At 38.2% G+C, this 18,399-nt stretch overlaps 1 protein-coding gene and 2 pseudogenes across 23 annotated transcripts in view; 1 reads left to right on the plus strand and 2 right to left on the minus strand.

The window, feature by feature from the left end:
* Ptprd (protein tyrosine phosphatase receptor type D) overlaps positions 1-18,399 on the plus strand; it is a 2,287,128-nt gene that overhangs the window by 1,489,155 nt on the left and 779,574 nt on the right. The gene's annotated exons all lie outside the window — the stretch shown is intronic.
* On the minus strand, positions 254-691 carry LOC110292700 (protein MIX23 pseudogene; annotated as a pseudogene).
* LOC110293344 (conserved oligomeric Golgi complex subunit 5-like) lies at positions 6,325-12,104 on the minus strand (annotated as a pseudogene).

The raw sequence follows: 18,399 nt of genomic DNA on the forward strand, positions 1-18,399 counted from the left end.
GATTTGCTATGACATCTTTTTTTTTCAGAAAATTATTTTAATAGTTACAAAACATTTTTTACAGAATCAGTATAAAATAGCAATTGATTATTTTATAATTATGAGAATTAGACTTGAGGTCTTGGCTGAATGGGGCTGAACCAACCAAAGGCCTCAGCCTGCTGGTTCAGAGACCACCCTCGGAACCTGGCCCTGCTGACATCTGTCATGCCCAGGTGATGAGATGACCGGGTCTTTTAAAAAAACTCTCTCTCTACTCATTCTTTGGAGGCTTGAAGTGAACTCAGCAGCGTTCATTAAACACCTTCCAGCTTCTGTCATTTACCACTTCTTCGACATTTAGTTCTGACTGCATCCATTTCAACTTTGTCTGTTCTTTTCTAAGTCGCTTTAATAACGTTAAGTCATCCAGGTCCTTTTCTCTCTCTTCTCGGAGACTTTTTACTTCTGCTGAGGTCTGGGCTATACAGTTCTTTATAACTCTGTCCCTACTGACATGAGCTGCCATCAAAGACTCATACAGCTGTTTACAGGTTTGGCTGGCATAGATTTTCCCTGCAAATGAAGATGTTGGAACCGTAGTGTTTAATTCATGTACTATTCTGTCATCAATTGTCCTCATCACCTTGAGCAATTCCTGGAACTCGGCGAACTCTTCACAGTTCACACTGCCACTGGGCGCCGCCATATTGCATGACATCTTAATATATATGTAATATACAATATTGTTCATATTCAACACCCTCTCTTCCCTCCTCCCTCCCTTTTCCCTTTTTCCAAATTGTTTCTCTGTTCTGATTTCATGTCATACATATACAAATTATGTACTGATTAACTACATGTGGTTTATATTTTTTTAATTTCTATGTATTGTATCTAGTGCAATAATTTCTATTTCCATCCATTTTGCTAAAAGAGAAATGAATTGTATTATTCACTCTGGAAAGTAGAACTGTTTCCTTAAATTTTTATTTCAAGACAGGATATGCCCTATTCTGTCTGGCATGGGCTGGCTAATTAGCTCACACTTGGCTTTCTTGGTGCTGATAATTGAACATGACTGGTTGCATGTAGGTGAGGCAGCCAATTTTCTACAACAGTTTTTTGTGTGGACTAAAATAAGCCTTGTAATTTTGTGTAACATGTAGTAAGCAGGCTATTTCCAGTTAATAGATAACCTACTTTATTGAGAAATGAAATTAGTAATAGTCTCATGAAAAGCAATGGAAAACCTGGACAGGACATAAATAGCATACTGAAAGCAAATCCATCAGTATTTTGGAAAAGCCCCTGTAGCAACATCCACTTCTAAATTCAGAACTATTCATTGATCTGAGTAGGAGCTGCATGATTGCTTGGCTGTCCCTAAGTCTACCTGAAGAAAGAAAGAGAGAGAGAGAGAGAGAGAGAGAGAGAGAGAGAGAGAGAGAGAGAGAGAGAGAGAGAGAGAGAGAGAGAGAGAGAGAGCGCCAATAACTAGTGTCTTGGTTTTCATAAAAACCACAGCTCTTTGAATAAAATCATGTTTTCTTCATAAGTATATCTGCTTTGGCAATCATTGCTAAAGATCTAAGGTGTTTTGTTTCTCTGTTTCTTTTGCTTCCTTGTTTGTTTGTTTTTCTTTAATATTGTGAATTTAATGGTGCAATAGTGGCTTGGATGTTGTGGGAGTCAACAACCACTTTGACACTTTTGCTGCAAGGACTTATAACATAGAAACTATACCTGATATTGTCAATAAGGTCAAGGGCACCTGGATAAATAAGCTATGGCTCCTAGGGGAAAATGTACAACACAATAAATATGGCAATAAAATTATTCCTAACAACATATTGCTATAGCCATGAGCTCACCCTCATCATAAAAGCTTCTTGTTGTAGGTAACAACTAACACAGAGACCTACAATTGATCAATGTACAGAAAATAAGACTTTGAAGTTCTAAATGATAATTAGAATGTCTTTATCACATACTCATAAATCTCAAATATCTATACCAAAGAGGAGAGAGAAAGATTACAAGACCTAGATGTACTGGATGGCTTCAAAGAAACAGTGCCACAACAGGACAGGTGCACATGTATATTCACAGAATTGTGAGAGCATGCACAAGTTCCAACCAGACAAAATCCTAGCAGGAAGGAGAGGAAGTGGGCAAAAATTCTTACCCCTAACTGAGAAGCTATTGGCATTTGTCTGCTGCTGGAAGAGAAGGAGTCTGTTTTCTTTAATGATGTAACATCTGATATATCACCAGACCCATGATCAGGCCCTAAACCCAGGAATAGCATAACCTAAATTATATGGATTTGGGAAAAGGGATAAAGATGTAGAGACAGAAGATACATAGATAGATAGATAGATAGATAGATAGATAGATAGATAGATAGATAGATAGATAGATAGATAGATAGATGGATAGAATAATATATAGAATGATAGAAGGAAATTAAGTTGGACAGCTAAGAAAGTAAAAGAAAATTTGGGAGGCTTTGGGGGGTAAATAAGATGAATTATATCTATGTAATTTTCAGATATCAAAATCACTTTAAAGTACAGTGAATTTAATTGTCCTATGGTTATAACAATGCTATATTCCAAAGACTGAATCTTCTCAAGGTCTATTTATTTTAAAAACCAATGGAAATAAATGTATGAAAATTGGCATATTTCTCACTTCATGCAAATTCATGTTTTTCTTCCTTAAGAATTGGGATGATTTTGCTTTCTTCAGTGGTGGGACAAGTGATGGAAGATGAGTTTCTTTATATTACTTCTAGGTTTGCACATTGCACCACAATTTAATATAAATATTCATTGGGAATATGACAGGAATTTGGTCTATGAACTAGAATAAACAACTTCAAAGTAAGATATGCCAGGTAATTGTCTGTATGTTCATGCCATGTTTTGAACTGTGTGTCAACATGACTTTTTGTTGGTGGTGGTGGTGTTTGAGGCAGGAAAGATGTTTTTGTAATGAAAAACATAACACTGTACTGATTCGTAAACTTTCTTTCTACATGTGCTCTTGAAAATTTTATAAACTGTACTGAAAACACACATAATCAAGTTCCAATTTCAACTTTCTATACTGACAAAAAAACCACTGTAATATGTGTATTTAAATATACCCTACATCTTTTTGGTGTGTGTTTTACATCTTTCAAAAGGAAGCTTACTTTCATTTTTTTTTTGTTGGTTTCCCCTTTTTTCACATTTTTTCATTTATTATTGTTAATCATTCCATTCGTTTAAATGTCAAATGATATCCTATTTCCCGGTTACCCCCTCAACCAATCCCTCATCCCATGTTATCCCATTTCCTGGTTACCCCACCGCCACCCACACCCCACACCCCACACCTGCTGCCCCCTCCCTTTTGCCTGTATGAGAGTGCTAACACATCCACAACTCCAGAATGCCCCTACTCCGGTACATCAAACATCCCCAGAAACAAGAGCCTCCCGTCCCGTTGCTCTCAGGCAAGACCGTCTTCTGCAACATATTCATCTGGAGCCATGGGTCCCTCCAGGTGTACTCCTTGGTTGGTGGCCTAGTCTCTGGGAATACTGGATGGTCATTCCAGCCTATGTTGTTTTTCCAAAGAGGTCTCTGCTCCTCCAGTCCCTCTGCCAGCTCCCCCACGAGATTCCCTAAGTTCAGCCTAATTGGTTGGCTCCAAGCATCTGCCTCTGCTTTAGTCAGTTGCTGGCCGATCCTTCCCAGGAACTACTACACTTGGTTCTTGTCCGCAAGTGCCTCTTGACCACAGCAACACTGTTGGGTTTGTCGTCTGCAGACATGATGTATCCCCAGGTGGAGCCATTCCTTGGTTGACACTTCCTTCAGTCTCTGTTCCATTTTGTTGTCCCTGTTCTTCCTTTAGACAGGAACATTTTTTTCTGTATTACAAAAACTTTGAGATGGGTTAGTGACTCTATCCCTCTACCAGGGATTGTGCCTGTCTACTGGCAGTTCTATCTCCCTAGTCTCTGTGCATTGCAGCTAAAGTCAATCCCATTGGGTCCTGTCTGGAACCCTCCAGTGGTTATGCCCAGTTCCTCATCCCCACTGCTACCTATTTTTATTTGATTCCTTGATCCTTTGTCTGTACCTCTCTCATGTCTCCTCCAGATTTAGATACAGCCACCCTTATTTCCACCTCCTCCTTCCTTGTTCCACTCTCCTTCCATCTCCCACAATCGTCCTGTTCCCTCATCAATGCAGGTCTGAAGCTTTCACCCCCTGATCTTCCTTCCTTCTATGCTCCACATGGTCTGTACTTTGTATCAGGCATTGTGAGTTTTTGGGTTAGTATCCGCTTATTAGTAAGTATATACCACGTGTGTTTTGTGTCTGGGTTACCTCACTCAGAATGATATTTTCTAGTTCCATCCATTTGCCAAAAAATTCCATGAAGTTGTTGTTTTTAATAGCTGCATAATACTCCATTTTTTATATGTACCACATATTTTGAGTCCATTCTTCTGTTGAGGGACATCTGGCTTGTTTCCAGCTTCTGGCTATTATAAATCTATAATTGATAGATAAAAGCTACTCTGTCATTTCCTGATATTTACATAATGTACCATGCATGATATTTGGGGCAATGTAACACAGTCAGATATAAAAGATATGTACAGCTATAGTTGTTAAGAAAGCTAATTTTTTGGAATTAGGAACAAATTTGAAGATGTGAAGATGTCAGAGACTCTAGAAGCAGATAGATGTGGAAGATGGTAAACACCAGGGCTGTATCACTGTCACTGATTAAAAAATAATAACAGTGTTGAATATAGCATCTATTAAGCATAGTAGTGGGAGCTTTTTGCATTCACTCTGATGTTTCTAAATCAGATGGTTCAAAAAGAGTTATTTGTTAAGTATAATGAGGGGTTCCTGTCATTTTACAAATTATAAAGTTATTGAATAGTGGTAGTAACTATTTTGATATTCCTCAAGCTTCTCTTAAATGTGAAGATGATGATTTTTTTAAGTTGTTGTGGAGGCTTTGTCTATATCCTCACACCAGCTAGATAAGTGATATCTGCCACTGAGCTCGATCACCTGCTCTCAACTACAAACACAATACAGCCACTCATGAACTGAATAAAATTGGTCTGTATAGGAGCTAAATATGCTCAGTAAGGTCTGTACAGAGAAGGGAACTTTTCAGTGGAATAGAAATATTTGTCATATTTTCATTTTGGTGATACCTCAGGTGTGACAGTTTCTCTGTGTTCTAGTGATTATAAAAGAAACTATTTTGAATTCTTTTTTTAACTTTGTAGTGATTCTTTGTCAATTTCATACCATGTATTCAAATCCTACTCATCTCCCAGTTCCTCTATATCTGTCCTCCACCCAAAAGAAAAAAATGTAAAATAATAAATAAATAAATAAATAAATAAATAAATAAATAAATAAATAAAGATTGCCTTGGAAATTGCAGTATGACATGCTGTTATTATACAGTATATACTTTGGCTATACTTGCTAATGTTCATTGCAATGGGTCATTGGTCTCCTTAGAGATCTATGACTTCTGCTAAACTATCAATACTGGAACCTTATCGGGACCCCTCTTGAATATACTGTTTTTACCTTGTGCCAATGAAGAGCCTTCAGCTTTTTTGTTCTTTAGAACCAGTCCTTTCATAGATGTTCATAGATGTTGGGGTGGGATAAATCAAAGGCCTGGTTCTGAGCCTGGAGGTAAAACCCATCTCTCTCCTGCACCCCCATCACCATGGCCAGCTATCCTTCTTTGCTTAGGTAAGTGACAGGGCCAACTCTTCCATGCCCACACCACCAGGACCAGTTCAATGGCACTGTCAAGTCTAGATACAGGACCAGCTCCACTGAACGCAGACGTCTATGAGGGGTAGGGACAGCTCTGATTCCTCAGATATCAACTTGATCCCACATAGCAGTCCAGACCAGGGACACCTACATGACCTTTGGTGGTAACATGAGGCATGGACATTGATACAGACTTCTAACACTGCAGACCATGACCCACACATGGTCCTTGTCAGCAGCACATGGTACCTCAAGTGGCAAAACAGGCTACTCTTATCAGGCTGTGCTTCACTACTTTCATGTTTCTAGTTCTACCTCTCTTCATTGGGCACACACCATTCTGCTTCCCTTCCTTTCCCATTTCTCCATAAATTTCTTGCTCACCTTAGTGGTCTCCATCTATTTTGATATTTCAAAATAGAAGTGCTAGAGGCAACAAGATCAATTGGAAATACAGACAACTATGATCTTTTGTTGCTAGCTTCCATCTTTGGACTGGTTTGTGCATGGAGACTGCAGGTCACTTAAGATTAGCCATAGCCTTCTGAAGCAGCAGAATGATAATGGAATAAACTGGTAAAAATTCTTTTCCTTGTCTGCTTCTCATTGATAGAACATAAGCTTCCAGGGACCCCCTGTGAAAGAGAAGACTCTTTTTTATATGGGAGAAGTAGCCATGGGAATTTCAGCTCAACCATTGCTCTTATGAAACAAAAGTAAATATGGTAGTGAATAGAGTAACATTCCTATGGCTAGACAATGGGCCACATATTCACTTGTCTGGAAGAGCAGGGGTTTGAATGATCTTAGGATGCCACGGGACTTTCCTAAATCAAACACTCCTCTGCCAAGTGGACCCACAGCCATCTCTCTGTGCTAAATCAGTAGCAAGTCACATTTTCCCACCTTCACCAAGTGGTCTTATGAGCCTGGCCTTGCTGATAAAAATTTCAATGGCTCTCCGCACAATAGCTTCAGTGTTGTCAAAGACAAAATTCAAGCAACCAAAGTGCTTAAAGTAGTCATTCATAACTCTGGCAATGAAACCTTGTAGCTCTTTCATGTACAGGGAACAAGGACCATCAGGCTTTCCTGGGCTAGATAATGACTCAGAAATATCTTTCTGAAGCGTGGTGATTATTATGGCCTCAATTGCATCTGCCATGAAGTCAGTAAGGACTGTAATGGCATTCCCCATAAAATTGTGAATTGTCTTTAGGGATGACATCATACTTTGCTCAGCTGTTGAGGAGAATGATCACTGACTGGCAGCCACATTTGTTACTGATTGGTGCACCTTAAACAGGGAATTCACCACTCCCATATTTCTCTACTGTCCTTCAATGAGAGGCCCAATCATGTGCCTTGCATCTCCTTGAGCAAAGAGAAGGTACTCTGATTTCACAGCATACAACTGAATTGCCGTTACCATATGCTTGACACAGTTAATGTAAGGTTTGCATCAAAGGAAGCAACACTGAGTTTACTTGCTACACTGAGTTTCATGACCCTATCAAGCTCATGAGAGAAAGTATGATGCCCACCCAGGGGAAAAAAACAAATTGATGAGTTCAAAGATGCATGATAGAGATTTTGAGAGATAAACTGCCTCATATGGTTGCAGTGACTCTTTTGAAGGTTTTTCTGAACCATAAACTGGCTTTCTTAGTATGAAAATGTGTTGTGTATCATCTTCTGTGTATGGGGAGCGAACAGAGGTTAGCAGTTCAAGTTGTACTAAAGTTTTCTTGGGTATTTTGAGTGTACGGCTGAAAAACCTTCCATAAGTTGTTATAAAGACATATTAGTTTAGGGTATGCCTTCAAATGCCTGTTCCAAAATCATAGAACAGACTGCTAATTCATGAAAGGGTAAAGAAAGTGCCAGAGTAATTGCACTACAAAATATGTATAAAATTTCAGGGTGTCCATCCTTAACTATTTCCTCCATGAACCAAAGGGGAGAAAAGGGATCTTTCTTCTTGATTCATACTTTTTGTAAATGCTGTACCTGTCTACAAACAGTACACAGTATCCATCATTTTCCATATTTCTTCAGAAGGAAGCATGGAAAAACTGCTGTGTTTTCTGGAGTTGGTATGGTAGCTTGCCTAGGACCTCTCTCTTCTCAAGGTCAACTGGAAAGGCTGAGTCAAAACTTTGATATCCAATGCATTGTTGATACTGTCTTCCAAAGCATTACAACAATAATCCACAACATTGGTAACAGTATCCTTAGAGGTCCTGAGATTATGGAAAACCTGAAGCTCTGTTTCAACCTGAGCTGGATTCTAGGTATCCATACCTTGCTCCAGCAGACACTTGGCTTGATTTTCAACTCCAAGTTGAGCTCTTGCAATAAAAAGTAGCTCATTTTCTATTTCTGAAAGATCTGTGCCTTGAGAAAGATAACCAAGTTCATTGAGACTCTGAGCAGCTTTTGTTATCTCTCTACTTCCTTCTAGCACTTGTCGCTGGAGTCTCTTACTGAGATGTAAGATGAGAATTATTCTCTCAAGCAAGTTGCTGACAAGATAAAGTCTTGCTAGCGGTGCAGTGATGGCCCCTATTTTATTGCATGCCTCAACATTTTTTTTTTATTTCATCATCTCAACAGCTCCCTGTAAATCTTAGGTTCTCATGTGTATCACCTGAAGAACAGCTTCCACAGACTCAATCCCAGGTGCCTGTGTTAGTAAATCTTCATATCTTGCAACAACCTGTAGGTGTAGTTCTTTATCCTATTGACTGATCTTGATGAGCAAGACTTGCTAGTTGCTCAGAAATTACAGTCTGACTAATATGGGGATCTATAAGTTTTTATATCAAAGTCTTAGTTTAAAATTTTACTATAACAATCACTCCTGCAAGATCAGCACCACACCTGCAGAAACCAGAGAGAGCCCCACCACCAGGCTCTGAAACGGTGCTCTATTTTGAATTCTTATTCATTTAAACTGGGAGTTGGATTCATAATGGGATCTATATAACTATCTTTTGTTTTTGTGCCCCCCAAAATTGCATTATCTAATTTTCAGCATTATGGTGACTATTAAATGAAGTAATTCAGGAAAGTTAAGCTACTTGGCACTTTGTAAGCAAACAGTTGGTTACATTTTTAGAATTCTGTAACTGAAAATAACCAACAGTGACACAGAAATTCAGATATGTTTAGACTTACATGTCACTGTATTTTGAAATGTTGTAGACAGGATCTTTTGAAAGCCTGAAATAGATCATAAGTTATCAAATTGGACTATGCAGAAGATTTTCTAGAGAAATTATTAAACACTAAAATCAAGGTGTTAATCTAAGCCAAATCTGCCATGTTATCTCAGAGGTAGTGCCTATGAATCCAGGCTTTAACTTCTTCTGAATGGATCTGTTTCTAGAGAGGAACCAACATAGAGACTCACCTCAATTGAGAAATGTAGCTACAAAAGCAATTAAATACATACATACTTTCATACTGACCAACTTTGCATACAACAAGTCTCATCTATATAGACACTGATGAATGAATATTTTTAGAGTTCTTTCAAAGATGCTTTCTAGAGCTCTCCCACATGTTTTATTGCAAATTGAGTTTTTTCCACACACAATATATTCAGATTATGGTTTCCCATTCTCCTAGTCCTCCCAGTTCCTCCCATCTTATGCCATCCAGATCCATATATTTTCTGTCTCTCATTAGGAAACAAGGAGGCATCTAGGGAGTAATAACAAAATAATATATAATCAGACAATCGGAATAGAACAAAACAAACAAAAGAAGAAGGGAAAAAAATCCCCAAACAGATATAGATACAGAAATACACATGTTCACACAAACAAGAGTTCCACAGAAACGTAACATTGGAAATCATAATATTTAGGCATATGATCTATAAGATTAAAAATGTCTTGAATCAACATTATGTGTCAATAAAAAGTCCGTCAAAGATGCTATGGAGTTCATTTCCTCTAAAAATCATAGTGTCTAACTATGAGAGCCTTGTTTTCCAGACACAGTCCTTCAGAGGAAACTAATTCTTTCATTTGCAGGTGGCTATCAGTTGGAGATAGCTGCTGGGTTAGAGACAGGGAGAGCATTCAGTTCTTCTCTCAGCTCTATGACCTCATCTTTTGAGGACCAGGAAGGCTCTGTATATGCTGCTGCACTCTCTATGCATTCATATGTGCATTGGTCATGACCTGTCTTTAGAAAACTTTGTTTCCTTGATGTGTTCGACCCCTGTTGCTCTTACACTCTTTATCTTCTGTTCTACAGAGTTCCCTAAGTCATATGGGGAGAGATTTGATGGAAATATCTCAGTATGTTCAAGTTCTCCTTCTTTGCATGCACTCTGGCTGTGGGTCTCTCTATTTGTTGCTATGTGTTGCAGGGGGAAGCTTCTCTGATGATGGATGAGCAAGGCCAGATTTATGAGCATAGCATAATGTCATTAAGAGTTATTTTATTGCTAAATCTCCTAAGTAGAACAATAGCATTTGGCTTTCTAGAACTTTCTGTAGCACTCCAGTTTCCTAATGAGACATCACTCTCCATTGCATCACTGATATAACAGTTTTCAAAATGTTACATGCTATCTTTTGAGCCTTAACTAAAATAACTATATATTACTTCTTTCATCAAATAAATTAGCAAATATATCTTCAATTTATACTTCTCTACTCTATGACTTACCAAAAGTTAAAAATGCCAGTGTGTACTGTGATATCAAGAATAGAATTGTAAACAAGCATATACAAGCTCATTAGATATGGATCCTTTATGTAGCATCAATCTACTTGTACCTTTAAATGCATTTTAATAGTAAAGATTTGGAAATGATTGAATCCTATTATTAAAGACCGATCACCTGTTTTAAATGTGTTATGATTTGATACTGTTTCTACAATCATTTAATCATACAAAATAAATTTTATAGGACTATTTCTGAGTTTGAACATAGGCTTTAAGTCTTAGAAAACTCTTCAAGTTTTTTTTCAATAAAGAAATCATACAACCACTTAATAACCCTGAGAGATGTTTCTTCAACATTCTGTACAATACAACACAAAGAGCTTTTACTTCATCATCCTTACTAAGTTACATTTGTGATATACTGTAGGAGATGTTCATTTTCATTACTAACAGGAAACAATGCAAATATGGCAGCATACATCTTAATCCATGCACCAAGGAGACACAGTTTGGAGGACCAGAAATCATGTACAATCCCCTCTATATAGTAAGCTCCCTATCTCAATTCAAAATGATCAAAAAGATGCACTAGGAAGAGATTAGGCCTCATGGTTTTAGACAGACAAGTAGCCACAGTCAGAGACATTTCTGATGTTGACCCACTCCATCTGTTTTCTGTAGGGTGTCAACCAAACAAAAGAACAAGTAGATGAAGCTATGATTTTCCCTGGTGGTGAAAAAAAGATGATCAATAAAACCATTACATTGGCTGTCACAGTCTTTCTCTATGAATCATATCATACTTTTAAATAACTACCATTCACACACACACACTACAATGACTGCATACCCTCTCTCCACCTTCCCTTTTATTGATGGATGAGATAGAGTGAGTTCACCCATATAACTTTTTGTCGAAAGTAATGGCTCTGCTGCATTTACACTTGACTCATAAGTTGCTTTAAAGTACTATTTCATCCTCCACTGGTCATGTGGAATAGAAATTATGAAAATGAAAACATTAAAAGGAAACACTTTGAGACCCTGCTTTCTTGTCTTCCTACGCACTCAGTTATCACCTGGCCCATGCCAGCAACTAACTTCCAGGCCAACAGTAAGACCCTGTTGTTTTAAGAGAGGAAATCTGTATTTTCTTGGATTTTAGAACTTTATTTTTGACTTTTTGAGTGGTCATGGTATGTGTAAAGTTGAAACACCCTTGGTTTCTATGATGGGAAGAAGTTGGTAGCATAGTCACTTTGGTTCTTAACACAAAGAGTAAAGACAAATCCTCCTGGAGGGGACAGAAATCCAGAGCATCACTGAAATGTTGCTCAGACCAAATCACTATGCATCTGCTGTGAAATTGGGCAACATTTCTCTATTCCCATTTTAGTGTCTGCAGAAATTGGTCAGCTAAGTGATGCTAAATAGATTGTATCTGTATTTTCTATTTGCAACCCTATACAGTTTGGGGGTCCAACTCACTATGTGATCCCTGGTAGATCATGCTAATCAATGTAACAATAATTTTCATTTCCATAGTATTATTTAAACAGTGGTCACACCTACAATCAATTCCTTTTACCCAACTTTCAAATCCTGCAGAGCCATCTTTGAAAATCTAAGCAATAATTGTTTGGGTTAAATTGTACGAAATCTTAGAAAGGTTAAAATTTAAATTCAAACATTCCTTTAAATGATGCACATTCCTTTAAATGATACATAATCTACACAGGTGCCTCTACCCAAAACAGAAGTGCCACCCTGCACAGGCATTTGGAGCACAGCTTTCAGAGCACACTCAAGTTATGAGTTGAAAAGAACTTAGAGCCACATCAGACCATTCTTCTTAATGTGTACTAAGACTACCAACACAGAAAGATAAAGCAAAACTCTTCATTAATTACCCCACCCTCTATTTCTTAAAGCAGGTAAAATCAGATAATGCCTTGAAATCTTTCTGGAAATAAGGTAGGAAAATTCAATAGTCTATTACCCTGATAACCTAGTAATCTGCAGGAAGGGAAGGGTTCTTGGAAGCACACACTGTAAGTGTGGACTGGGGTGTGGGCATGCCCTTACCTATGCTGTGGATGTGGTCGGAAAATATTTTCTAACATACAATCATCTTATCACCTACACAGAAATACTTTGGATGTGCTCATGGAGAGTAACAAATGACTGTGCTGGGGTTTTCCATCTCTAACAAGCCCTGAAAATGCTCTTGTGTAAGGAAATTTTGTGTAAGGAAACTGGGCATTCAGGAGATCATCTGTCTTTTTCATCTAATGCCTTGACACAACTATCATTTCCTTATAGAGCTATCACATAACAGGTTATGTGCAGACACCTTACCATCATTCTAACTGTTGGACTATCAAAATCTATCACTGTTTCTAGCTAAAATTAAATTGTAGAAACCCACACAATCAGCAATAGGTTGTGTATGCAGAATGATTAAGACTGTGTCCTTTCGTTAAGCTTATAAATAAGTGCTAAGTGAATGATTTTTCGTTGGAAAGTTCAGGACAAAGGTGTATTTTTCAGTTATGATGCTTGTTGTTATTGGTAGTTTTGCTTTGTACAATGGCCTCTGCTTTATTCTGCTCATCTGATTTAGGCCACTCAAAAAAAAAATGTAGATTGTATGTGGTAGTTTGTCAACAAGTAATGGCCCTATAGACATGTGTTTAAATGCTTGGCCTATAGGGAGTGGCATCTTTAGGAGGTGCGGCCTTGTTGAAGTACACATGGCTTTGTTGGAGGAAGTGTGTCCCTCTGGAGATAGGCATTGAGGTCATATATGCTCAAGCTATGCCCAGTATAGCAAATGTATTTCCTTGCTGCCTGTGAATCAAGATGTAAAACTATCAACTCAATCTCCAGCCTCTATGCTGTCATGCTTCCCACCATGATTATAATGGACTAGACCTCTGAAACTGCAAGCCAGCTCCCATTAGATGTTGTCTTTATAAAAGTTGCCATCATCTTGAAATCTCTTCACAGCAATAAAACCGCAAGACAGTACTCACAGTAAAAAACCTTCTACCTCTATCTTGAATATTTCTTTATTCCCATAATCTCTTGTTGCAATGACCTAAAAATCTTTGGAATACAATAATACAATTGATAACTGACTATATTATGTTATCTCCTATAATATAAAATGAGGCTATCTTATTTTATTATTATTGTACAGAGGTTTTTAAAATGTAGGAAAATGTCCATAGTGCTTGTTGAACATATATGGAAAATGCATTGTAGGATCCTGGGCTGCTGAGTAAGAAACTGGGGTCAGCTTACCTATTACATAAAACTAGCGGTCAGAGGGTGAGGTGAAGGCTGATTATAACACTGCCCATTCTCAGAAGCCTGGTCAACTGCTGATTGTATCATTCCAAGACTAGAATAGTAAGTTAACATTTACAATACCTGCCTTTCTTCACAAAGATTCTTCCCCCAGTGCCTCAGGAAATTTGCCTGGGGAAGAGACTATTCTGGGTTTCCTTAGCTTTCTCTAGTTTTCTAGCCCTAATTTAGAACAGTTTCATATAAATTCACTATTACTTTGAAAGTCCTTCAAAATAGACTTTCCCCCTATATTACAAATAACCATTAGTAATATGTGTGTGGTCAGTGCCCATTAAGTATCTAATGAATTTGGGTTAGACATCAAGCAGAGACCTGAGAGCAATAAAGAAATTCTCACAAAAGCAAGGCAGAAATGAGAGCTTTGCTGAACAAAGTTTATCCTGTGTGGCTAGAGGATAAACATCCTTCGTTTTCCTGCTCTAAGGTCTGTGATTCTAGAGATATTCAAGATGACCAAAACATGTGTCCTATGGCAACATGGATTACACTCACCTTCATATTGTTTCATTGAAAACAAGACACAAAAACGCTTACTTCCTCATAATTTCTTTCATGGTTTTATTAAGGCTAAAATTCTATGTGAATTTAAGCCTTCACATTTATTCTTTTCCTTAAAAGCTTTCATTTTGCCGTGTGATGAATATTGGACTCCAGTGGATTATCTGGATAAAGAGAATTAGCTGAGGTTTGCATCAGTCAAGAGACTAAAGTCACCAGAGGCTTTAAGGGAGTGCCTTACAATATAAATAGGACTAATCTCCTTCAAGCATTGACTTTCAAGAAAGAGAATTTTCTCAAGGCCAGTGTTGTTAATCAGCGAGATCTACAATGAGATTGAAAGTAATGCCAGTGATAAGGGAAGCCGGCTGTGTGAGAGGAACTAGAGTGAGCAGGCAGCCAATGATCTGATTCAGGCTGAGGGAAAGATGAAGAAGTCTGTTGGATGGCCTAACTACTTCTAGCTCAGAAACTGCCATCCAAAGACATCCCTGCCTGAAGTGAAAATGTACCTTTGGAGGGGAATGAGTTATTAGCTGGAGGATGGCACCCATTGAGATGCTGCAGCTGTAGACCATGCCCTAATGTTTCCAGTGTTTCCATTTTTCATGCCAAAGGCATCAGTGCCAGCTACAAAACAGGTGACATTATTCTAGCATGCCTTTGTAGAGGGAAAGAAGAGTGGGGTATGTACTTTATCGAGATGATGGGGCACCAGTAAAAGCAGGTAAGGTGAACAGAAAATGAGACAAGAAATGCCCCCAGCCAGAAATTGTTGGAGCCTGGCAGTGACATGTACTTCTCAACTCATACCATTTCTCTGAGAAGCAGGAAGGAAAATACTTTCTGAGTGTTTGCCTTTGGTGACAAAAAAAAAGTAATTGTTTGGCTTAGTGTCATTTAATTTATGGGATAATAAAGTAAAGAAAGCAAATGTCTCTAGGTTTCAGACATATTTTCTTCTGGTTATAGACAGTCTGTTACATGATTTTCATTAGTACACACACACACACACACCCACCATCATTTTCACTGTAAAAAGTGCAATTCATAGCTAAATTGTTTTCCAATCTTCATGTGATTTGCCTTTGAAACACTTAAGAAATGGGCCTAGACTTTCAGGCAAAATTGTTGTGTCAATACTTCAATAGCCAGGTTACTTGTTAGCAGAGGCTAAATGTGATGCCTGAGTAAAATGGTACTTCTTACACCCAAGCATATAGTAGGATTTCAGAAGTACATTTCTTTAAAGAGTTAATATTGAGTATCTAAATTACAACAACTAATGTTTCCATTCCTGCCCAAGGTCATGACTGAGCATCTAGAATAGGAAAGCAGAGAGCCAAGTGAGGCTACCCACAAGGGAAGCATCCCGAAGGTTCCCGTCTAAAGACAGGTTCAGTGGCTTTTATGAAGTGTTGACATTTGGCCAACTACACTGAAAACTAAAGAGCTCCAGTAAGCCCTGACAAAGTTAAGCGACATTCCAGCAAAGCAAGCATAACCAGGCACTTTCCTTTGCATGGTAAGTTCCTAGTTACATCCTTGAACCCAGATCAATTTCAATTTTCCTGAAACATTTTATTGTTCTGTCCGAAACATTTGGAAACAGATAACCAGAGAATTTACTTTATTTCTTGAGCACCCCCCCTACTGCACTATAAATTCTATTATGATAATATATTTACCATTCTTTGCCATCTAGGATAATTGTGTTCAAACCATCTCTGTACAAGGCCAAGTAGCAAATATACCTACCTGAGACGTTGGGGGACCATACTGTGTCTGTGCCATGCTTGTATTTAACTTGTCTCTAGCACAAAAATAAATAAATAAATAAATAAATAAATAAATAAATAAAACCATACACAATCTTAAAGCTAACGGGTATGGCTGTGTTCTGGTAAATATTTAGCTGCAAAATTATGTGATGAGCTAGATTTGCTTCTGGGTTGACACAGGACTTGGAACAAAATAGTTCTTCAGAGAGGAAGTCTATCTAAATTACAAGCTAAGCTCATGGTATTCTGAGGTCAGAAGAAGATGTCTTTGAGAACTTTTGTTTAGTTATTGGAATTTTTTGTGACTTGAAGGGAAAAGGGTAGAACAAGTCTTCATTTCTGGCCCTAAGACGGAGGCTTTTGTGTAAAAGCAACAGGACTGGGCATGGTCAGGGGAAGTTGGAGAGTAAGTTAAGTTACCTTTGCAACATATGAGCATGAGAAAACTGTGCAACTCTAAATCAGTGCTTTGAGACTGCACCTCTACACATCATCTACAAGCCTTGTGAGAACACACTTCCTGCGGTTCAGTCCTGAGTTTCATGAGTCTGGTGTGGGTTCAAAGATTTGCATTTCTATCATGTCTCAGAATGATACTAAAGTTTCTGCTTGAGGCTATGTTGTGAGACCAGGTGTCGTAAAAATATATGACAAAGTTTGATATCTGGGTGGCATTAGTATTGGAAGGGAATGGAATTGAAAGCCAATCAGGGACAGAATGCAAGATGTCAAAAACACAATATGTAAATAAGGTTTACTTAAAGCAAATGACTTACAGCCTTTTGAGACTAAAATGATTTGTTGTTTGATCTACCCCTGACAGTCTCCTCTTGTGATTGAGTTTTGGCACCCACCTGTTCTCATTTCATGTCTGATTCCTGAAGTATCTCCTGGGTTAGGACAAAGCTCTTTTGCTTTAGTGCTATTAGTTAGACATGATTTCACTTTTTCTTTGAACTTCTGTCCCCCATGAAAATGACACTCTCATCTTTGGTCTATATATCCGATTGGAGCATCTGAGCTCATAGCTCATAGCCTTCCTTATAGCTGGCCTAGTATTCCCGGCAGATTGTGGTTTTCCTGCTAGACTAGGAAAGCTATGATCTCTAGGCAACATTATGAAAGCTACAGCCATTGTGATTAAACAACTCCATCCCCATACACTATGAGAAAAAAATATTAGCAAAAATAATTCCTTAAATAAGACAAACATAAGAGGCCTCAAATCTCAGAAATGCCAAGCTTTATGGTTAATATTTGTGGAAGAAATTTTGTGCACATTTTTGCAATTACAATCAGAGGCATTACTCAGCAGAGACCGCTCTCTGCTCTGCCTCTTTTCTTACAGCGTTTCTCTCCACTCTCCTTATTATCATTGGCATGGTTTTTAATATTAGCAATTATGTTGAAAGTCACTATTCATTGAATGTTCCCTACAGTGTTTCATGTTTATTTCTTTATTTTATTCTCACAGCCATGGCTGGCCAGGCTGCTGTATCTCCTTTTCAAAGAAACTCAGAGACTAATTAGCTTGCTGAAGATCAAAATTGTAATAGGCAACAGTGGATTATTCCCAGACCTGACAGGACCCAACTGATACTCATGCAAATCTTAACATTCTAGAGTGTCTTTTCTTTTTACAGATGAGTGATGGCGACAACACCACCACCACCAACAACAACAAAACCTGCACAAATACTGGTATTTCAAAGCCTTTTCCATTCATTGTGCAAAGTTACAGATAGGAAATAACAAGATTATCTAGGATTTGCAAGTACAGAAACATTTTAGAGCTCGCATGTTCCTAATCCCCAGCAGAAGAGACTTATTGACCTGTGGAGGTCCACTCAGGAAACTCCTAGCATAGTACACTGATAAGGGAAAATTTCACCAGGACTGCTGTGTGTTTCCCCACATCCTTGGCTTCCTGCCTGAAGTAGTGAACCATGACTTATACAAGAGTGCTCTTCTCAGTAAGCCATGAAGAGTGGGTGTGAGTAACAGAAAGTTAGTACAGTTTACAAGTACTGGTCATATCCTCTAGCAGAAGCACCAAAGAAGTGCAAGGACAAGTTTGAACTGCAGACTGTGATCTGTCTGTCATCTCTTTTGTATTTATTTTGCTTTTCTCACTCTTTCATAACCTATGTGTTTATTGGACGGTGACTGAAAACCTATGAGGATTACCAGAGCATCTCACCTCATCATGAATGATGATCTCACAAAAGCTACACCATGGAGCCCCCTTTCAGCCA

Source organism: Mus caroli, unplaced genomic scaffold (assembly GCF_978045245.1).
Source record: "Mus caroli unplaced genomic scaffold, Mus_caroli_1 scaffold_6, whole genome shotgun sequence".
Classification (NCBI taxonomy): Eukaryota; Metazoa; Chordata; class Mammalia; order Rodentia; family Muridae; genus Mus; species Mus caroli.